Source organism: Macrobrachium nipponense, chromosome 2 (assembly GCF_015104395.2).
Source record: "Macrobrachium nipponense isolate FS-2020 chromosome 2, ASM1510439v2, whole genome shotgun sequence".
NCBI lineage: Eukaryota > Metazoa > Arthropoda > Malacostraca > Decapoda > Palaemonidae > Macrobrachium > Macrobrachium nipponense.
Window position 1 is genome coordinate 167617727 of NC_087201.1, and position 21765 is coordinate 167639491.

Sequence of the window (21765 nt, forward strand, 5' to 3'; positions counted from 1 at the left end):
ATTTTCACCAAGCAATCAACCTTTAAACTTGAGATGTCTTCAGAAACTTACTTTGCCAACTGGCTCCGAATATTCTATGCCTGGGAACGACCGTTCGTTTATCCGTTGGTCTCCAGAGGTGCTACATATCACATGAAATCAAAGTAGAGAAACACTACCTGAAGTTCAAGAAATGTGCTGTAACAAATATTTTCACTAATTATATATATATATATACACATATATAAACACCAAATGGGGATGGGTTGAAAAAGAACACCAGATAGTTTTTTTCATAATCAGTTTATACGTTCTCACGTGGTGGTGGTGGTTTTGTGTAAACTAACTCGATGTGGTTTTTTGCAAGCTACAATGAAAATAAAAAATATTTCTACGTTTAGCCTAAGCCCTTATCTTATAATGTTGGCAATGTTTATGAAGTTGTGAATTTATTTTATTACCAAAAATATTATAACAGTTCATATTTAAAGGTGATTCAACTAATTAAATTTGGACTATATCTGAGAAACGCATCACCTTTACTTGAAGATGTCCTCACACAGAAATGAAAACTGAACCAATAAATACACACAAAAAATTTGAAAACCAATTATACTTTACTGAACAGAAGGCTTTCTAGACAGAAATGTTATCTGAATCTGTAAATCCACAAATTATACTTTACTGAACAAAAAGGTAAAATCAATCACTCAACTAAACAATAGAATTCAACACACTAAAACACAAAATATTCCATACAAATCTGCAAAACCAAGAAAGAATAATGCTTATAAAATATTAAAAAAAAATGAGAGGTCAGGAACAAGGGTGCAGATTACAAGGAAACGGCACCGAAATAAAAAAAAAAAAAATCATTAGTATACAATGGGGAATCTACAACACAGAAAGCCTCAATATGACCACCACCAAATACATTTTCAACGCAAGAGGTTCAAAGGCTCTCACGTAAGTGCATATTGAAGAGCTACACTGCTCTAATCTGGATTCCACATATCAGAACATTATAATATTTTTTATAATGTTCTGATATTGTTTCACGTTGCTTATTATAAAAACATTCGGCGAACTATAGGCCTGTGCTATATAAGTGTCCTACCAAATACACATAACATTGGACAACACGGAGAAAACCCAAGGTTTTTCCTGTGTGAAATTTAAAAATACAAACCTGAAAACAGAATGCCCAGATTAGTAGCAATCATTCAACATAGTAAAGTCTTAAATTAGTACCCTAATCAGGAATTTAATAACCGTGTTGTACCATCCACCACCAAATAACATCCCTATACCTATATACTACATATACTGGTACCATAAACATTACAATACAAACACTAAATGCATTGTACCACAAAACGTTACAATACCATCTCTACCTGATAACGCTTATTCCAAACCGCATCATAACACATCACCCACCTTCATTAAAACTAACATTGCCACAAAATTCGAACGATTATCATCTATTACCTTCACCTATACCCTCAACTTAATATTAGACCATAAGATTATAATTCTAGCACACCGTAACTAGAACGATACTGATAATACCTTAATATCCGCAGCCCTCTGCAAGAATCCCTATCAACCTTCGCTTTTGCTAATTCAATTTCCCTCATTACCCCCCCTCAAAATAAGGCCTTGATACACTTTAAATGAGTGTCCCAATCATCACTATAAATAGTCATCAATATAAACCACACCCTTCTAAATCGTACACCGTGTTTTTGATCAAAACGTGTTATACCATATACGTACACATTTCACCTCCTGTGCAACAACCACTCTTAAAAGGATTTAATCTATAAGGATGTTTCACTAGCGTGGCAATAACATCTACTTCATGTTCTATGACAGATGTTCGTTCAATCTGGTAAACCAGAAAACAATTCTTTATATTCGAACACAAACTTCTTCAGATACCTACGTTTCTTATCTTATTACCTGATGGCCAATTAATATCAATACCAACCATATTGACCATCATTTGAGTTTTCTTTGCAAAAAGAATAAAGGTTATTGACCTCGGGTGATTTCTTTCATATTTTTCCATGGAGATTGTTTCAGTGGCGTGGCATTCCCAACATCAACGTTATGCTCTAAGACAGATGTTCAACCTGGTACATCCAAAAACAATTTTTCATATTCGAACACTAACTTCTTCACTTCAGACCTACGTTTCTCATAACTCGAATGAGAAACTGAACCATCAATTTACCAAAGAAGTCTTAATACCTGATGACCAGTTACCATCAATCATCAATACATATTTAACCTCATTTAAATTTTCTTCCTCTGGAAAAGAATAAAGGTTTATTACTAATCCTTCCCAACTATTGCCACAGGGAATACTCTACCCCCTTTCCTTATATTCCTTTAACATATTGATATGGCAAAGTTGCAAAGGTTTCCTCCCACCTCTTCAGAGCACCCTGACTTTCAGGATAAGGAGATGAAGTCACATGCTTAATACCCAACTCTGCCATTTTCTTCTTAAAATAATATTAGTTTTATTTCATGTAAATATTTGTTTTAGAATTTCATGTGTACTGTTACCAACCTGTAAAGAATATTTTTCATCATCTTAAACTTTGGGACTGTTAAATTATCCACCTCACCTGACTGAACTGGAAGGTCCCGGAATTCGTTTCCGAGCTTTACTTAACAATATGAAAACCTATTATACTTAACCGAAGACAAGGCAAAAAGTTTTTTAGTAATGCAAAGATGAAGGTCCAGAGAACAACTGTCTGAAACTCCCACATAGTAGTACACTATCCCTCGGCCACCCAGGGTGGAGGGGGCTGAGGAGAGTCTTACACACACAGACTGAAGAAATGTCACGTGGTCCGAGGGAGCATCGTCAAGCCCGAACTCTCACCGCACTACAGTTCAACCACAACTCTTTAAAAAAAAAAAAAAAAAAAAAAAAAAACGTTAAAACCATACTTAAGTAGTTTGCAACGAGAGGAGGAAACACGGAACAAAAACTATTTAAAATTATGTTAACAGAAAAGTACAGCTGCTGAACCGAATAAAAAAAAGTACCCATATGAAAACCCATTATATTAGACTGGAGAGAGAGAGAGAGAGAGAGAGAGAGAGAGAGAGAGAGAGAGAGAGAGAGAGAGAGAGAGAGAGAGAGAGAAAGGGCACCCTTCAAAGCTAACAGACTATGATACCAAATTCTTAGTAATTTGTATTTTTCCTAGTCAATACGTTACCTCAAACTACTTTTCTAGGAGATACCGGGATTTGTCAAATCCCGACCAGAAAATTCCCGTAGTAGTAATTGTTCTAACCCGCCAGGTCCAGTCCATGCCTTGTTAGAAGCCGCCCAAGACTCCCGAGACTTAGGAGACTTCGGATCGTCGTATGAGGCGACGGGAGTCTACGGAGGCCTCAGATGCCCCTACCGCGCTGGAACAAAATGTTTTATCATTTAACATTCAATATTTAACTAATAATATTAATAAAATCTAATTACATGACAAGATGACAATACTCATACACTCAATACCAAAAGTTCTAAAGATTATGAAAATCTCAATGCCTCCAATAATACTTAGTATGAATCATTTCTGATCCATGGAAAACAGTATTATTTAATGTCTCAAACTCTATATGACTTAAATCTAAATATCTAACACAAAACATTATTTCACTTTGTTCTCTTACTCTATTGCCTAAAAATCTACAGGGTACTGTTTTACAAAGCCTCAGAACATCCTAATCATTTACAAGAGTCAAGTTTCAGCCATTTCTTTCTCATGTTACATACCATTTCTTTCACATTTTTTCATGACATTATGTCTGCCCATTTTTGAATGCTCATACTCTTCGTGTACCAAAAGAGTTCCAAAGATTACGAAAATCTCAGAGAGATTCCAATAATACTTAGTATGACCATTTCTGATCCATGGAAAAAAAGTTTTGTTTAACGTCTCAAACTATATTCCAATGTAAAAAAGACTTGCATTTTATAGGTTTCGGCATATTTCTATCAGGTATGACCCTGATGAGGGACCAGATTTGAAATAGGCATGATTTGCCATGAATTAAATTTAAAATACGTACGTATCTAAAAAGGTCTAAATCACTATGTTCAATAGTTCTATTTATCATACCTACAAAAAAAACTGGAAATGAGAAGACCCTGAATTCCTACCTATCGATCTCAGAGAAAATTAATAAAAGACTTCTAAATATGCAAATGAATCCACTGTCAAATTATTAGCTAAAAGGACATTTACTTAAGTGAACTGCTTCACTACTGAACGACTCCATAGCCTATAATTATATAACTATTTAAATATATGTACAAAATATTTTGAGAAAGAGACCAAAAATAACACATCAAGTTCAAAACAATAAACAAAAAGAAAGGACTATGATTAATAGAGTTGCAAACAAGAGCAGAAAGAATTTCAGAAAAATGATTGGAAAACCAGTAAAGAAATGATAAAAAGGATACTTATATTGCTTGGGCAACTTCGCTTTCGTAGTTCATATGCATAAATACAGATACACACATACATACATATATATATAAACAGCCTCAATTTGTCAGCAATCTGCCCCCGGTAACTATAACGTTATAATAAAAAGTAACTAACTTCAATATCACAACTATAACTTCATTAATATCAATTGAGCAACCAGTTCGAGAAGAGATCTCTCTACAAAATTTTCTTGTCAGTATACTTAAGATATAATGTGAAACAAGGAAGGTGCAAGAGAAGTTTTCTCAGTATGAACCTGAGAAACAAAAAAAGCAGTTTAAGCGACTGTTGAATATGGGGGGGGGGGGGTCGGGGGGGGGGGGGAGGGGGGGGGGGGGGTCTTTAGTCAACTGAAACTAGCCTCCCTCCTAAAAACATAAAAAACACAGGGAAAATCTGTCCCTTCTTGTCTGTCGTCTGATAATGAGTTGCCATGTGTCACTAGACTGCATAGAAATAAAAAACTTTTCAACCTGACAATTGTTCACTGGGAAGGAATTTGCATTTATCTATTATCAGTATTTTCTAATGACTAACAGAACACTGCAATCTTTGGCTGATATGTATATATATATATATATATATATATATATATATATATATATATATATATATATATATATATATATATATAAATATATATACACACACACACACACATATATATATATATATATATATATATATATATATATATATATATATATATATATATATATATATATATATATATATATATATATATATATATATATATATACTATATATATTATATATATTTATATATATATATATATATATATATATATATATATATATATATATATAGATATATATATATATAATCTGTATATTTGCATCATATCATAAGATACGTATAAATATTCTTCTTAATTTCTTTGTGGTTTACCTCTTGGTACTGGCGAGTTCCAACCTACCAATAATAATATTAATACTTTACAATACTCGCGGTACCCTACAGGGTTATTCAGCGCTGACACGGAACTTGACAGTCAGAAGGCTGTGATGGAACATTTGTTGGGAGAGGGTGAGAATTGTTGGGAGGGTTGAGGAAAATGAAAATCAGTTTGAACAAAAGAAAATATGAACGAAGTTACAGTAAAACGAATGAGGGGTTGCAGTTAATGGGGGGCGAAGGGACGCTACAAATACTAGGGTTCAAGTAATGCCTGGAGTCCACCAGGAACAGTCAATGGTGTGAGCAATAAAGGGTCTCTGGAAGGACGGACGAGAGAGAGAGAGAGAGAGAGAGAGAGAGAGAGAGAGAGAGAGAGAGAGAGAGAGAGAGAGAGAGAGAGAGAGAGAGAGAGAGAGAGAGAGGTCATTAACAAGAAGACTCACATTAGCAATAGATTTATAAAATACTGAAACTGGTGATGATATTAACGATAAAATGGAAAGTAATATATATGAAAAAAATCACGAAATTTTACTTCTGCCACCGAGCCAAATTAAAATTGAAAACAGAAATAAAACAGGAAGCGTCTTATGGATACTAAATATGAAGTCCTGTGACCCATTGGTCAATAATAAATAATAAATAAAAAAAAAAAATTAAAATAATAATAATAAACAACAACAAAAATAACAATAATCATTATCAGTTATGGAAACACTCACTCGTACGCAACTGTACAGTTTCTGTTCACTGGGAGTTCATTGCACGACGTAACCCTGCTTGCGTTGCTGATCAATCAATGGGTATGCACACTAATTAATTTTGGGGAGCTATCCAGAGATCAAAGAGTTGGTAGGAAATTAATGTTAGTTTATTTGAGAGTTCTCTGTGGTACTGGAAGTTTTTGACACCGGTGGATCGGTGGACGGTTTATAAGTTTCCATTTGTCTGAGCGGTTTCTCGAAGTTTATAAAGCTCACTGAAACATAACCAACTGAAATGGTGAATGAACGTGATCTCCTTCAATACGAAAAGTTAGCAGCATGAAAGGAATGCTATCTCTCTCTCTAGAGAGAGAGAGAGCTTACATCTTGTTCGGGTTGCCCCAGGACCCTCTGCTTGCTCTTAGAGAGAGAGAGAGAGAGCTTACATCTTTCTTTCTGGTATTTTTAGCTCCATGATGTTTTCGGGAATTCCTTCTATCTGTGTTTCCATGCCTGTATTATCTTCTCCTTTTTAGACTATATAATTTTTAAAAAAATTAGTTTTTCCCAGTAGTCAAGATCCTAACTTCTATTCTAGCTGCAAAGGACCTTTTGTACACACACTATTTGTGCGATATCCTTTTGGTAGTGTGAATACCATATCATATTGTAATATTCAAGCGTACAACGAACATACGTTTTATAAACACAATAAAGAGAGAGAGAGAGAGAGAGAGAGAGAGAGAGAGAGAGAGAGAGAGAGAGAGAGAGAGAGAGAGAGAGAGAGAGAGAGAGAGAGAGAGAGAGAGAGTTTATTAAGACTCATAATTAGCAACTATAAAATATATATTAAAACTGATGATATTAACGATAAAATGGAAATGTGTAAAAATCAAGAAATTCAGTTCTGCCACAGTCAAATTAAAATGAAAACAAACTAAACAGGGAGTGGTTAATGGACACTAAATATGAAGTCCTGTGACCAAAAGTCAATAATAAGACTAAGGGAGAGAATTGAGCAAAATTGAAATGTCTATAAATCTGTAAACTGCAATGTATAAATGTTCTACTAATAATAATGTCCAATTTTAACAGAAATTATGGGTGAGAAATGCATTCTAAAAGATGAAACGAAAAGAGCCAGACGTGAATAATGGAAAGAGAAGGGAGTGACCTGTGAGCAAATCTTGTATAATTCATGTATGAAAAACCCCTAAGCAACCCCCTGATTAGACGTTCTCTGACAAAAACGTATCGAATCGTCCTACAACCCCCTTTAGTCTCAACCCCCAAGACAATTACAAGGCAACATTGCAAGAGAAATAGAGCAAAATTGAGAAGTGAGAACACGAGAATGCACATATTAAACAAATACTATGATAAGCAGAACAGAAATAAAAAGTTGAACTATAACATGATAAATGAGGAAAAGGTATAATTTGTAACTCAATGTATCAATCCGCCCCCCCCCCCCCTCCTTCCTCTCACTTAAGTGGGTCTGGAGAGAGAGAGAGAGAGAGAGAGAGGAGAGAGAGAGAGAGAGAGAGAGAGAATGTGTTTCAAATGTCGGTAGAATTTTATAGTTTTCAATATTCCTAATTGGAAAAGATTGGTCTTTCTGACATATTTTCACGTGTTTATAGGAATCTGACGACAATTTTGTTCGGAAATCAATAGTAGTGGAGCTAGGGTGTAGGGTGTCGATACCCTTACCCCAAAACTTTTTATTTCCGACGAAAATCGACATCAAATTCGTTTAAAATGCGTGAAATATCCAGAAAAACCTTCCTGTTATACGTGATAAAGATATTAGATGGTGATTCATTAGAGGCTTGTGGTTTCTGGCAAAAGTAAGCCTAGGAAAAATTGTTGTTGCCTGATGGTAAAGTGAAGAACTGTAACATTGAATGATGTATGTACCAAAGTTCTTGTAATTTACTTAGTTTGTGTAAAGCTCTACAAAACTTGTTAATGTCACTCCGTTTTGTGGGGATGTGTAAAACTTTTTTATGCCAATAAGTTGATTGCTAAAAATTATCATACGAGTACGTTGTCTGTATAGGGTTAGGCCTAATGAAAATATGTGGCATAGAATGTATGGCCATTTAGGTAGAGATAACTTAAGGCTGTTAGTGAAAGAAGGTTTAGTAGGTGGTTTGAAATTTGATGCTAGTAAAGATTGGGGTTTTGTGAAACATGTACTAAAGGACAGTTGCCTCAAATTTTAGGCAGAGGCATTGCCAACTGCTTATTATCTGAAAAATAGAAGTCCTCCTGGAGCACTTAATTTACTGGAATTAATTAAGCCAAATGTTAAACATTTTAGTTTTTGGGTGTGTTTGTATGCTCATATTCCTAGTGAAGCGACCACCAAAGATGTACTATGGTGAGTGGGTTTCAGTTGCTCATGAGACAAATGAACCAGCATCATTCACTGAAGCATTGATGGGCTATGAGAGAGTATTGGATTAATGCAATGAGAAAATTAATTCTATTCATGATAATGAAGTTTATGATTTAGTTGAACTTACTGAGGGTAGAAAACCCCTTGACAGCAGATGGGTTTTCAAAAGGAACATGTTAAGTTTTTTTCACAAGTTTGTGTGGATTATGATGAAAACCTTTCAAAGATTTGAATCTATTCGTATTGTGATTGTCTTTGCTGTTCAAAAAGGTATCTACACACACACACACACACACACACACACACACACACAGAGAGAGAGAGAGAGAGACCAGAAGAGAGAGAGAGAGAGAGAGAGAGACCTTGGTGAGCTTAATTATTTTTTAGGTATCAAAGTTGTACAAGATTCTTCCAAAGGTCAAGTGTGGATTGCTCAACCATCTTATATATGAAAATGCAGCGAGAATTCAAAGCCTATAGAAACACCAATTGATCCAAGTCTGAAGTTATGCAAAGCATCTGATCAATGCATAGAATTTGACCAGAACATGTCTCAAGTCAGCTGTTGGGAGTTCATTGTATATATTGTCTGTAAAAAAAAAAGGGGGGGGGGGGTGATATCGCATTTGCAGTGAGTAGTATTGAAAGGTATTGTACTAAAGTACTAAAACTACCATTCAGCATTGGAGAGCAGTGAAGCATATAATGATTTATCTCTAAAGGGTACACATATTTTGGAATTTTATTAATGGTATTTCAGAGATCACTGGCTATTCAGATGCTGATTGGGCAGGTGACATCAATGATCGCAAGTCAACTTCTGGTTATTGTTTTCACCTTAGTGGTGGTTTGTGAGTTGTAGTAAAAAACAAAAGTGTGTGGCTTGATCAACTGCTGAAGCAGAGTACATAGAGTTAGCTGTCGCAACAGGAGAAGCTGTTTGGATGCAGAAGCTAAGCGGAGATTTGAAATTTGGATGTAAAGGCCCAATGTTGATTTTAGAAGACAGTCCAGTCTATCATTGTTATGTCAAGGAATCTTAAGTTTCATGGTATTGCAAAACATATTGATATTACATTTCATTATGTACGAGATCAATGTGACAAAAATGTAATTCAGTTGCAATATTGCCCAACAAATGATATGATTGCCGATATATTCACTAAGGGTTTAGGCCAAGAAAAACTTAAAAAGTTAAAGACAAATGTTGGAAATGTGTAAAAATTAGTTGATTTGTTGGTTTTGCTCATGCACACTATTGATTAACTTTGTTTCAAGTCTGAGGAGTGTTAAAATTGATTGCATCCTAAATAAAAAGTTCAGTGTATTGTGTAACGCAGTCTGCTTTGGAAATAGTTTTCTTTGAGATAGGCAGATTGCCCCGTAACTGTATTGCAGTGTAAGCGTTCTTCAGAAGTAAACACACGAAGGAGCTGGTTGTGTTTTTCTGAGCCACGGTAGCCTACCTTGGCACATTCCACTAAATGGACAAAATGTGGCTTTCAAACCTAATAACAGTGTCTTTAATTCAAGAGGAGGAGGCCCGGTGTCAAAATTCGAGCTACCGATCGGTATATTTACCGTCTATTATTTATGATTTTACATCTAATGTGTGTGCGTATTTGAAGTCGTTGTGCATCGCGAAAAATATTTCGTGGTAGTGGTTGAAAATATGAATGAATTCACCGCTGGCAAAGGCAAGCCTTATTGGTGGAGACATTTCCTTACCAATTAACATATTTTCACTTGCTTATTGAAAAGAAATAAAATTACCTGACAAAAAATTTTTTTTTTACCAAACTACAATGCGATTCATGGTTTTATACATGATTTTTCAAGATTATATAAAACGCGGTTTGTCAGAGGGAAATTACAAAAAGTAATATCATACACTTGTGTTTGGCTCTAGCGACTGACGTAGAAAATGGAAGCGCAGGATCGGGGAGGGGTGTGTTCGGGAAGAGGGAAGAGTTGTTTGTGAGGTAGACAACTATCCAAGCATGTATAACTTCGGTAACGATTTTCTCTACCTCTTAAACCCTTTAAAGCTAGTTCTGATTTCTCATTGAAACGATAATGTACGTAAAACGACCGAAAATTATTGATACTATTTATATAATATATTGACATAAAATATCCCTATACACGAAATGAGAGATGAGATATATTTTTACCTAGAACTTCAAACGAATGACTGGACAAAAGGGTGCCTCTGATTGGCCGATTACAGTATTGGGCATTGATCGTTTATCGATATATGCAATGAGGCTCATCGTCTGTTTTGTGTAATCCAAATATTTTCATTTGAATATAATCTCTTCTACACTGAGTGTCCTTTCAAGTTTGTGTAATTCAATCCCAATCCAACAGCGAAGGAAAAGTAATTCCATCTTGAATAGCCAACAGTTCTGTATATTGTTATCACAAAAGAATACAAAAAAGGCTGTTTTTGTAAAAAATATGGCTGAATAAAATTATTGAAAATATTAAATTCCAAACTCTCTGAATACTTAAAATGCTAACTACATCAGGATTTCGGTGCATGAGGACGTCAACCACCATGTACAAACGTAATGAGTAAATATTAGCTATTTAGGTTCCCCGTTAACGCGCTGTTATATACGTTACACCTGTGCTGTCCTCGCGTTTAAGTTTTAATGGTAAATGCCTATCACAGAAATTATAAATTAGATCCAGTCCTAAATTATTTGTCAGAAATTAGAAAATGCTTGATTAATAAGTGCTGTGCAATCTCGAAGGTAATAAAAATTAATGACAATATTTCTTCCAGTTTCGTCTTCCCTTCGGATGACCAGCGTTCTCCTCCCCTTCGTCATACTGGCGTGGAATCGAAAAAAACTCAGTAGCCTCCACAAATCCTACAGGCAGCTCAGTAAGGACACATACACATCAAAAACCAAGTTATCGAGTCAGGAGAGCAGCGAACAACATGTATCCTTCTCGCCATGCTTCTTAATACGTAGAGGAGTGATAAATGTCGGTGTATCCAGTGGAAAGAACCCAACCTCGTGTGTCTTGCATTAATAAAGCCTCTAGCGCATCGCAAGCTCTGCAATGGATGTGCGAGTGCTATGTTCGAGTGCTCTAGACAATCAAGTCATTACTGGATGTTCTGTAACTGGCAAAAGTACGAATAAAGGTAAATTTCTCGATATCAATTGCTCGACAGTAAATTCCTCGAAAACTATCGCTCGAAAAATAATTTCTCGAAAGCCAGTATCTACTTTTTCTACTTTTGAAACGATTAGCATTCCAAACAATCATTACCAGGTCTGTTAACGAGCACTATTGACAATGTTAAATGTCAACTTAAAACCTTGCGATTGTATTTTTTCCTATTTTAGTTTTTCCGGGAGTATCGAACCCTCAAGATGGAATTACCGTATGTGGAGAGAGAAAGGGGAAAAAGAAATGATCTTTGGACGGCTATCTATATATCAAGGACAAATCTGTGAACAACAAGATATATTAGGAATGCGGGATGTACAGGCAACTAAATGTTTAGCTCGTGCTATCACTATCGATGATATCCAAAAACGAAGCGATCACAACTATGCAAGAGACGGTACTATCCCTGATGCTGCTAAAATCGAAGAAAGTGAAATGGCATGCAAATAAAATGGGTGTGGGGAAGTGGTGCTGTGGCGGTGAAGCTCCCATCAGTAGCAAATATGAAAAAGTACTATATGAAATATACGAGCAAAGGAAATTGTTGGCCCTGCTTTGCCTAAAAGCTGCTTCGATCTTATCATCCCGGGAGTTTATAAAAACAATCTAAGATGCAATCCTTATGACTCTGGTCCTGCAGATGGTTGGGTTAATTTTTGCAACCCAGAACAATCTCTACACATTCTTTTGAAGACACTTGGATTGAGTGGCCGTATAGAAATAACCGTAGACGCGCTTTCTTTAAAACATGAATTATGGAACTGTTTTAGTATGTCATAGAAGGAATGTCATAGAATTAATGTCAAAGACAAGCAACGCAGTCGAAGGGTGGCAAACAGTTTCGAACATCAATTAAGAGCTTGCCATCAATCCATCCATTACATAATACTTCAATTTGATTGAGTAAATTTTGGCAATAATACTTTATTTTGTTTTACTTTTTTTAACATTTTTACTTGTGAAAACTAAAAAGTTGTATTTGCACAATATTTTTTAAACTTATGAAAAATGAACGATAACGAAAACGTGCCTGTCATTATTTTAAGTAAAATTTGTTCAAAAACAAAATTTTAATCGATGTTGTATTTTAACTACAATTTGCTCAATTACCGCCTTGTTTTTTTAACCTTTTTACTTATGTAAACTACGTATTTTTCTCGAAAGGCATATTACTCGAAAGCCAATATCTATTCTTCAAATGGTTATTAGTATTCTCAACAATATTGGCTTTCGAAGAATTGATAGTTCGAGACGTTATTTTTCGAGCTACTGCTTTCGAGGAATTTACTGTAAAGCAAAGGATTCAGAGAAAATTGCCGCGCACCCAAAAGTACACCTGGAAAAACAACTCAAGTGTCCTGCCAAAGAAAATTCCCAGCGTTTCGTGAACATCATGATCAAAAATGTTTTGTTTGTTTGTTTGTATGGTATTTTTACGTTGCATGGAACCAGTGGTTATTCAGCAACGGGACCAACGGCTTTACGTGACTCCGAACCACGTCGAGAGTGAACTTCTATCACCAGAAATACACATCTCTCACTTCTCAATGGAATGGCCGAGAATCGAACCCGCGACCACCGAGGTGAGAAGGAAACACCAAACCAACCACGCCACTGAGGCGCTATGATAAAAAATGTTGAAAAGGGAGGTATGACGGCACCTCGAAGCACTTAAAATGTCACAATAAAACAGCGGCCTTCAAGGAGAGCTATTTTGACAAATCAGAAAGAAACTGACAGTCCTTTAAAATTAATCGGAAGACAGGACAGGTACCCCTTCTCTGAAAACACTCCAAATCATCGAAAAGATAAGTGAGTCTCACGTGTAAAGGCACTGTCTTAGAGTGTCTGATAAGAATGGCCTCAACTTTGAAATTGGGAACACAGGAAAAAATGAGACAATCTCGCTGCATGAAAAGGTTGGGAATAGTCATCCGTGGAACAGTCAATGTAAGTTACTAAAGGACCTTCAATAGCAGCTGATGTATCGCATGCACGAATGCATAACGACATGCTTGATGTGAATACTATACAATTAAGACGTTAACTGGTGGCTTCTCAATGTCTACACTTGAACTGCGACTTCAGACATCAAAAAAATTGTTTTAGTGAATGTTCTGCCAAACCAGCAACTCTTGAAGCACCTAAAAGCTCAGCTAAGACTGTCTGAGTGAGCCGTTACTTTATTAAAGTTGGCTGACACAGTCAAATGGACAAAGTGAAAAGTACACACTTAGTACAAAAGGATCTAATTTTGAAGAGAGAAGAAATTTATTGTAATGATGCTCAATTTCAGTCGGCTCATGGAGTCAGTTATCTCCCGAGAAGCCACCTCCAAAGATTCTACGAGGGAAGAAACAGTTAAATGTGAATTCTAGTCAACAGAGAAATCCTTCTTACATTGAGTGGGCAGCTCTGCATCCCTGCATCTACAGAAGTCAGAAGATGCAGGGATGAATGCGACTAACGCAAAATGCATTTTGTAAATTCTAAGGAGGAAGCAAAAGGAAGAAATAAGGCTTTGCAAGAATGCCAGCCAACCTATAACGGGACCTAGAAAAGGAAAGAAGGACCAGGCGACGCAGCTTAACGCAGAACTTGTTTATTTCAACTTAGAAACCGGTGGCTCAACGTAGGAGCGGACATACTGCAAATAGCAGCTATGGGCTGAAGGTTATAGGATCATGTGTAATAATATATTTATATATTACATGTATAATATAAATATATATATATTATATATATATATATATATATATAATATATATATAATTTATCCCTCTTGGAACATATGGTTGGGGTGCCCATAACAACAAAGGAACATCAACGCAACCGTCCTCAGTCTCGAAAGTGCAATACTACTGATCTGTTCTACGGCCACAAAACCTTCAAGGTCTCCAAGAACAGCAAACATGTGCTTTGGCAGATACTGACCTTAAAAAAAAAAATTAAATAAATAAATGCAAGCAAGGGGTCCGTTTCAAAATCAAACTCCGCTTGCTCACATGGTGTATTGTTTGTTTACGAAATGGTTATTAAATACAATGGCATTAAATGTAACTGACCTTTTATATAATATATATATATATATATATATATATATATATATATATATATATATATATATATATATTATATATATATATATATATATATAAATTCAAGAAACACTTCCAGGTGAACAATTTTCGAATTTATTTTCACCGTGCAATTGGCGACGCCTGTTGACATAAGGTTGAAATAAAGCCTGGGGCGAGAAGTGCTGATATTAATTAGCCCCAACCTACACCCCCCCCACCCCAAACTCCGCGCGCGGTAACAAGATCATCTTCCAGATAGGAATATTAAATGTTAGAGGTGGCTGTAGTCCTCCGAAAAATAACCTCCCCAATGATCGAACACCTGGTTTTAATTGGCTTCGGCTCCATTTATATAAATATAAACTGGCAATAACCTAACCTGGTCACTTTAGCCATTCTCTTAGCCGCGGGGGGGGGGGGGGGGGGGGGGGGGGGGGGGGAGCGGGAGAGGACCCCACAAACCGCCTTCGGAAATTCATTGACAAGAAAAAAACCAACAATCGAACGGTTTGGACTTCGTGTCTATACCTTTACCCCGACGAAAATAAGACATCAAATTCGTTCAAAACGCGTGAAAATGCCAGAAAATCATTCTCTTATACCCTAACTAAACTGTCATTTCGTCACCGGAAGCAATTTAAATTCATCGAGGAAACTTAGGATGCGTAGTAGGGAGAAGAGAGAAAAAACAACACCTGGCCCACTGGAATCAAACTCGTTGGACACGATTGGGTCATTAACTGATCTGCAAGACTCGAGGGTGACGGCACTGCTGCCATATTTTCTCAAACTCGTTCAACCTTTACAGGAAATAAGTGACAATCTGGTGGATTTGGCAGGTTTTTTTTTTTTGAGCGGCGCTGCCATTCCCTCGTGTATGAATGATTAAAGTGACTAGAGGAGTTTGTAACCTCCCCCCATTCGTCGGAACAAAAGCAAAACACGTTGATCAAAACATTAAACTACTTGGACAAAATTTCGGTAGACCTATATTACTATTCCGCGGCGGCCTAGACTATGGCAGTTGCGATTTTTCGATGCAGTTTTGTCTCCTGAACAAGAATTGAGTAATATTTAATCGGACGACTGTAATTAAAACCCCTTGGGGCTCGTACTAAACACGGCGAAATACATTTAACACCCCAATTCCTGGTGCTTATATATATAGAAGCAGGGCGGATATTGGTAAGGCAGTGAATATCGCATGCGTCAATTTCAGATTCCCTGCCGTACAAATAACAGTGCAAGGGGGGGGGGGGGGGGGTAGTTAGATTCTGTAATGGTGCCTTATTACGCTCTGACTTGCTGTAGTACGCAGTTGCTAATCATGCAGCAGTTGCCGTACACTGTTGCTAAGAGATATAGATACGGCACTAGAAGATCAGCGACAGTAGTAATAATAGTCGAACTGAATTGTTTCGCTGAACATGTTCAATTCAAATGTCAAAGTGAAGCACCATATGTCATCACCAAACATTTTAACAGTAAACGAAAATATGAAAAATCACACCAATACTAAAACATACTTAGATTTTGACTATATAAATAAAAAAATAAAACTAAACTAATCTATCTGCGTACTTTATTCTTTAACTCTCCTCTGAACCGTGTAATAATACATGTTTTCACCGAAAACCAGAAATGGAAGTGCGGGGTAGAAGGAAGGGAAGACCAAGAAAGAGATGGCGTGATTGTGTGGAGGAAGATATGGTATTGAAAGGTATAAATGAGAACGAGGCACAGGACAAATCGATGGAGACGACTCATTCACAATGGCGACCCCATATAAAAAATGGGTTCAAGGAATAAATATATATATATATATATATATATATATATATATATATATATATATATATATATATATATATATATATATATATATTACATATATATAATCATATATACATATATATACTTTATATACATATACTATACTACATATACCTATAGGGTAAAACACCGCATGGCCTGCAGCAGGCCAACGACTATCAATGCATGCCACCCTCCGACAAAGTACATTATAACACGTCCTGACGCCGGAGATGGAATCAGTCGCGACTTCTTGTTGGTGAGGAGCTAAAGACCTCTACTCTCCTTTCGAAGTAAGTATTTTCTCCAAAGTTAGAAATTAAGGCCAAATTTTAAGATTTAAAACAGAGGGTAGTGAAAAGGGTGTACACGGCAGTGGAAATCTCACCAAAACGCTTTAAGGGTGTACACGGCAGTGGAAATCTCACTTCAGCCAAAACGCTTTCTAAATTTTTACTTACGCTTCAATATTTTAGAAGATTGACGCCATCTCGATGTTTACGGAGTCGCTTGTGTCAACAAAACTTCCCATTTTCTGTGATACATCCGCACGCCACTCGTACCCACAGACGCTGGGGCACTTTCATCACAACAAACGGAACACGGTCCCTTACCAGGACGTTAAGTAAACAACTGTTTTGGTAGAAGACGACGACGAAGCGTGCACTTAGATAATTTTTTAAATAAATAGTAAAACATCAATATTTTACATATTTATGATGATTAATTTGAAAATATAAGTTATTGAAAAAGTAACTCTATTCTGACTCAAATTTAAGTAATTATTTTTCGAAATTAGAACGTTCTTTTAAGTCCTGTATTATGACGTCACGACATCTGACTTCGTACCTATTGTAAAAAATTGCTATACTCAACTTTCTTGCAGAACAGTTTACCAGTTATTCATGCAGATTGTTATCAGCTATTCATATATTTGTAATATCGTATTGCGCATATGTATCTTTATTATTTACTTTTTGGATATATGAAGATGTTTTACTGCCGGATAATCGTTTTTCGGTCCCTGGGCCTCTGTCTGTTTTCGCACCATAAGAAATTATGGGGCCGAATTTGCAATGACCAGAAAGTCGTTAAAAGAGGAAAGTTAGCATTGAGGGGCATATGTTTTGATTGAGAAAAATGATAGTTATGATACAATAAAGTTTGTTCATACTTACCTGGCAGATATATATATAGCTGTATTCTCCGAAGTCCGACAGAATTTCAAAACTTACGACACACGTAGTGAGAGTCAGGTGGTTAGTACCCATTCCCGCCGCTGGGAGGCAGGTATCAGGAACCATTCCCATTTTCTATTCAGATTTTCTATTCCCACTGTCTCCTGAGGGAGGTGGGTGGGTAATTTGAATATATATATCTGCCAGGTAAGTATGAACAAACTTTATTGTATCATAGCAATATCATTTGTTATGAAGCTTACCTGTTCAGATATATATATAGCTGAATCCCACCTTTGGAGGTGGGGAGAGACAGAATAGGATTTTAGGAAACATATACATGCAGATGACTGACATCTTGGTTCCTTACCTGTTAGCATAGCTGACTTCGTGATAACTGTCACCAAAGTCTGCTTCTGCTTTACTAGTCTCCAGCAAGGTAGTGACCTATATAGCTGGTGAGTTCTAGATGATCTGTCAGTGGGGGCGGTGACCACAATGCGACTAGACCATTTGACCATACAATGAGGGCAACGAAGCAAAAAATACCACCTGGCCTAGTCTACCAAAGGTTAAATCCCACATAACTAGGCTAAAGGAAGGGAGCAGTTCTCGTATGCTGTCTTCACCTCCCACAGGTAGTGTGAAGCGAACACCGAGTTACTACGCCAGAAGGTGGCACTCAAAATGTCACTTAGTGCCATATTTTTGTGAAAGTCTACCGAGGTAGAGATAACCCTCACTTCGTGGGCGTCACTCTAAACAGCCTCATATCACTGTCACTGCACGAAGAATGCGCCTCCTTGATGGTGTCCCTCAAGAAGAACGCTAGAGCATTCTTAGACATGGCAGATCTGGCCTTTTAACCGAACACCACAAGTTACCAGAAGGCCCTCTGCAATCCTTCGTCTTCGCAAGTAGAATTTGAGAGCCCTGACAGGGCACAGGACTCTCTTGCTCCCGACCAACAATTTCGGCCATACCCTTAATCTCAAAAGTTTTAGGCCAAGGGTTTGACGGATTCTCGTTCTTCGCCAGAAACGTCGGGCTCAAAGAACAAACGGCATTGTGGTTCTTGAAACCAACATGCATACTGATAGCTTGGATTTCGCTAACTCTCTTCGCTGTCGCCAGAGCAGTTAGAAAACAGTTTTTTCTTGTCTCGTCTTTAAGTGAAGCAGTGTGAAGCGGCTCGAAACGGCTGGACATAAGGAACTTTAGAACCACGTCCAAGTTTCATGATGGTACTCTAGGTTGATGGTACCTTCGTTGTCTCGAAAGATTTTAGGAGAGGAGATCGTGAAGGTCTCTGTCGTTAGACAAGTCCAGGCCTCTATGTCGAAAGACTACAGACAACACACTTCTGTAGCCTTTTATCGTCGGGACTGCCAGCTTCAAGTCCTTCCTCAGGTAAAGGAGAAAGTCAGCGATCTGGCTCACAGAGGTCGTGGTGGAGGAAATGCCCTTCTCCTTGCACCAGCTCCTGAAAGCGGCCCAATTCGATTGGTACACTGCAAGGGAGGAAGCTCTTCTTGCATTTGCAATCACTCTTGCCACAGGTCTTGAAAAACCTCTCGCTCTGGCCAGCTTTTGGATAGTCTGAATGCAGTCAGACTCAGAGCGGAGAGGTTTTTATGGTACCTCTCGAAGTGGGGCTTTCTGAGTAGATCTATCCTTGACGGAAGCGTCCTCAGCGGAAGTCTACTACGAAGGACATGACCCTGTGAATCAGTTCATCGCAGGCCAGAAGGGGGCGAATAGAGTCATCCTCGTCCCCTCTGAGGCTGCAAATTTCCTCAAAACTTCCCCTAGGATCTTGAACGGGGAAATGCGTAAAGGTCTAACCTGTCCAGTCCCATAGAAGGGCGTCTATTGCTACTGCTCCCGGATCCAGCACCGGGGAGCAGTAAAGCGGAAGTTTCTTCGTTCTCAATGTCGCGAAGATGTCCACGAGAGGACGTCCCCACAAGCTCCACAGCTCCTGGCATACATCTTGATGTAGGGTCCATTCGGTCGGCAGCAGCTGACCTTGCCGACTGAGGAGGTCTGCACGGACGTTCTCGATGCCTGCGACGAACCTCTTAAGGATCGTCACGTCGCGTGCCATCGCCCACAACAAGATCTCCTTCACTAGAGTGAACAGGGATCGAGAGTGTTCCTCCCTGCTTCTTGATGTATGCCAGAGCTGTGGTGTTGTCTGAGTTGATTTGCACAACCCGGCGGGAGATTTTGTCTTGAAAGAACTGGTGAGCGCAAGATGAATTGCTGCCAGCTCCTTGAGGTTTATGTGCCAGGACACCTGTTCCCCTCTCCAGGTGCCTGACACTTCCTCCCCTCCCAGTGTTGCTCCCCACCCCGTGGAAGACGCGTCGGAGAACAACACTAGGTCGGGGCTCTGAAGGCTTGAGGGAAACTCCTTCCGCCAGCTTCGAAGGATGAAACCACCATCTTAGGTGCTCTTTCACCTCTTTCGAGATCCTCAAGATCACATCCATGTCATCCTCGTGATTCCAGTTGTCCGACAGGAAAAACTGAAGAGATCTGAGGTGCAGCCTCCCCAGGGAAACAAACTTCTCCAGCGAGGAAATGGTCCCCAGCAGACTCATCCATTCCCTCACTGAGCATGATTCTTTCCCCAGAAAGGCCGACACTTTGTTTAAGCATTGCTGCTGACGTCCCTGGGACGGAAAAGCCAAAAAGCCACTGAATCCATCTGAATCCCAGATAAACGATGGACTGCGTTGGGGTCAATGTGACTTTTCTGAAATTCACCAGAAGTCCCAGGGACTTCGTTAACGTCAAAGTCATATGAAGGTCCTCCAGACAACGGTCTTCTGAAGAGACTCGAATAAGCCAGTCGTCTAGGTAGAGAGAGATCCTGACGTTCGACAGATGAAGCCACCTCGCCTCGTTCTTCATCAACAAGGTGAAGACCATCGGGGCCGTGCTCAACCCGAAGCAGAGAGCCCTGAATTGAAATACCTTCCCCTTCAGGACAAACCGCAAGTACTTCATGGACTGGGGATGGATTGGGACGTGGAAATATGCGTCCTGGAGATCTAAGGACACCATCCAATCCCCCGGTCTTAAGGCCCCAACGAACTGACTAGAGGGGCGTCTCCCATCTTGAACTTCTGCTTGGCGACAAAGAGGTTTAGATTGCTTACATCTAACACCGGTCGCCACCCTCCCGACTGTTTCGGCACCAGGAACAGTCTGTTGTAAAAGCCCGGGGATTCCAGGTCCAAAACCTGTTTGACTGGTCACTTCTCGAGCATCCTGCTCGAGCAGATCGTAAAGTATCCGTTGTTTTCCCCCATGGTAAGAGGGCGACATATCCCTGGGTGTCGTACTCAGCGGGGGTGGTTTCAGGAAAGGGATCCTGTAACTCTTCTCTATGATATTGAGTGACCAGTTGTCCGCATCTCTCTCTCTCCAGGCTTCCGCAAATAAAAGAAGTCTGGCTCCTACCGGTGACTGAAGGACTTCTTGGTCATTTCTTGCCCCTGGGTTTCGCAGGGGCTCTGCCTCTGGGAAGGCCGCTTCCTTGAGGAGGCGGTCTCGAGGAAGATCCGCCTCAAAAGGGCTTCGGTTTCTTCGAAGCTTGAACTCCCGACGTCGAAGGTACTGCAGGTCGTCGAGAAGTTTGGGCAAGTAGGTCCTGAGTAGCTTTCTCTTGCAAGCTGACTGCAAGATCTTTAATCATAGCCTGAGGGAAGAGATGGGTTCGAAAGAGGGGCAAACAACAAACCTCCGCCCTCTGCGAGGGAGAAACTGACTTCGCCGTAAAGTTACAGAAGAGGGCTCTCTTTTTCAAGAGTCCTGCACAAAAGTGTGAAGCCAGCTCCTCCGAACCATCCCTGACGGCCTTGTCCATACACGACATGATGCTGGACAGCTCCCACAGGCTAATCGAGTCCAGACTCCTTGACTGGGTATCCAGTACTCCCAGACACCAGTCCAAGAAGTTAAAAACC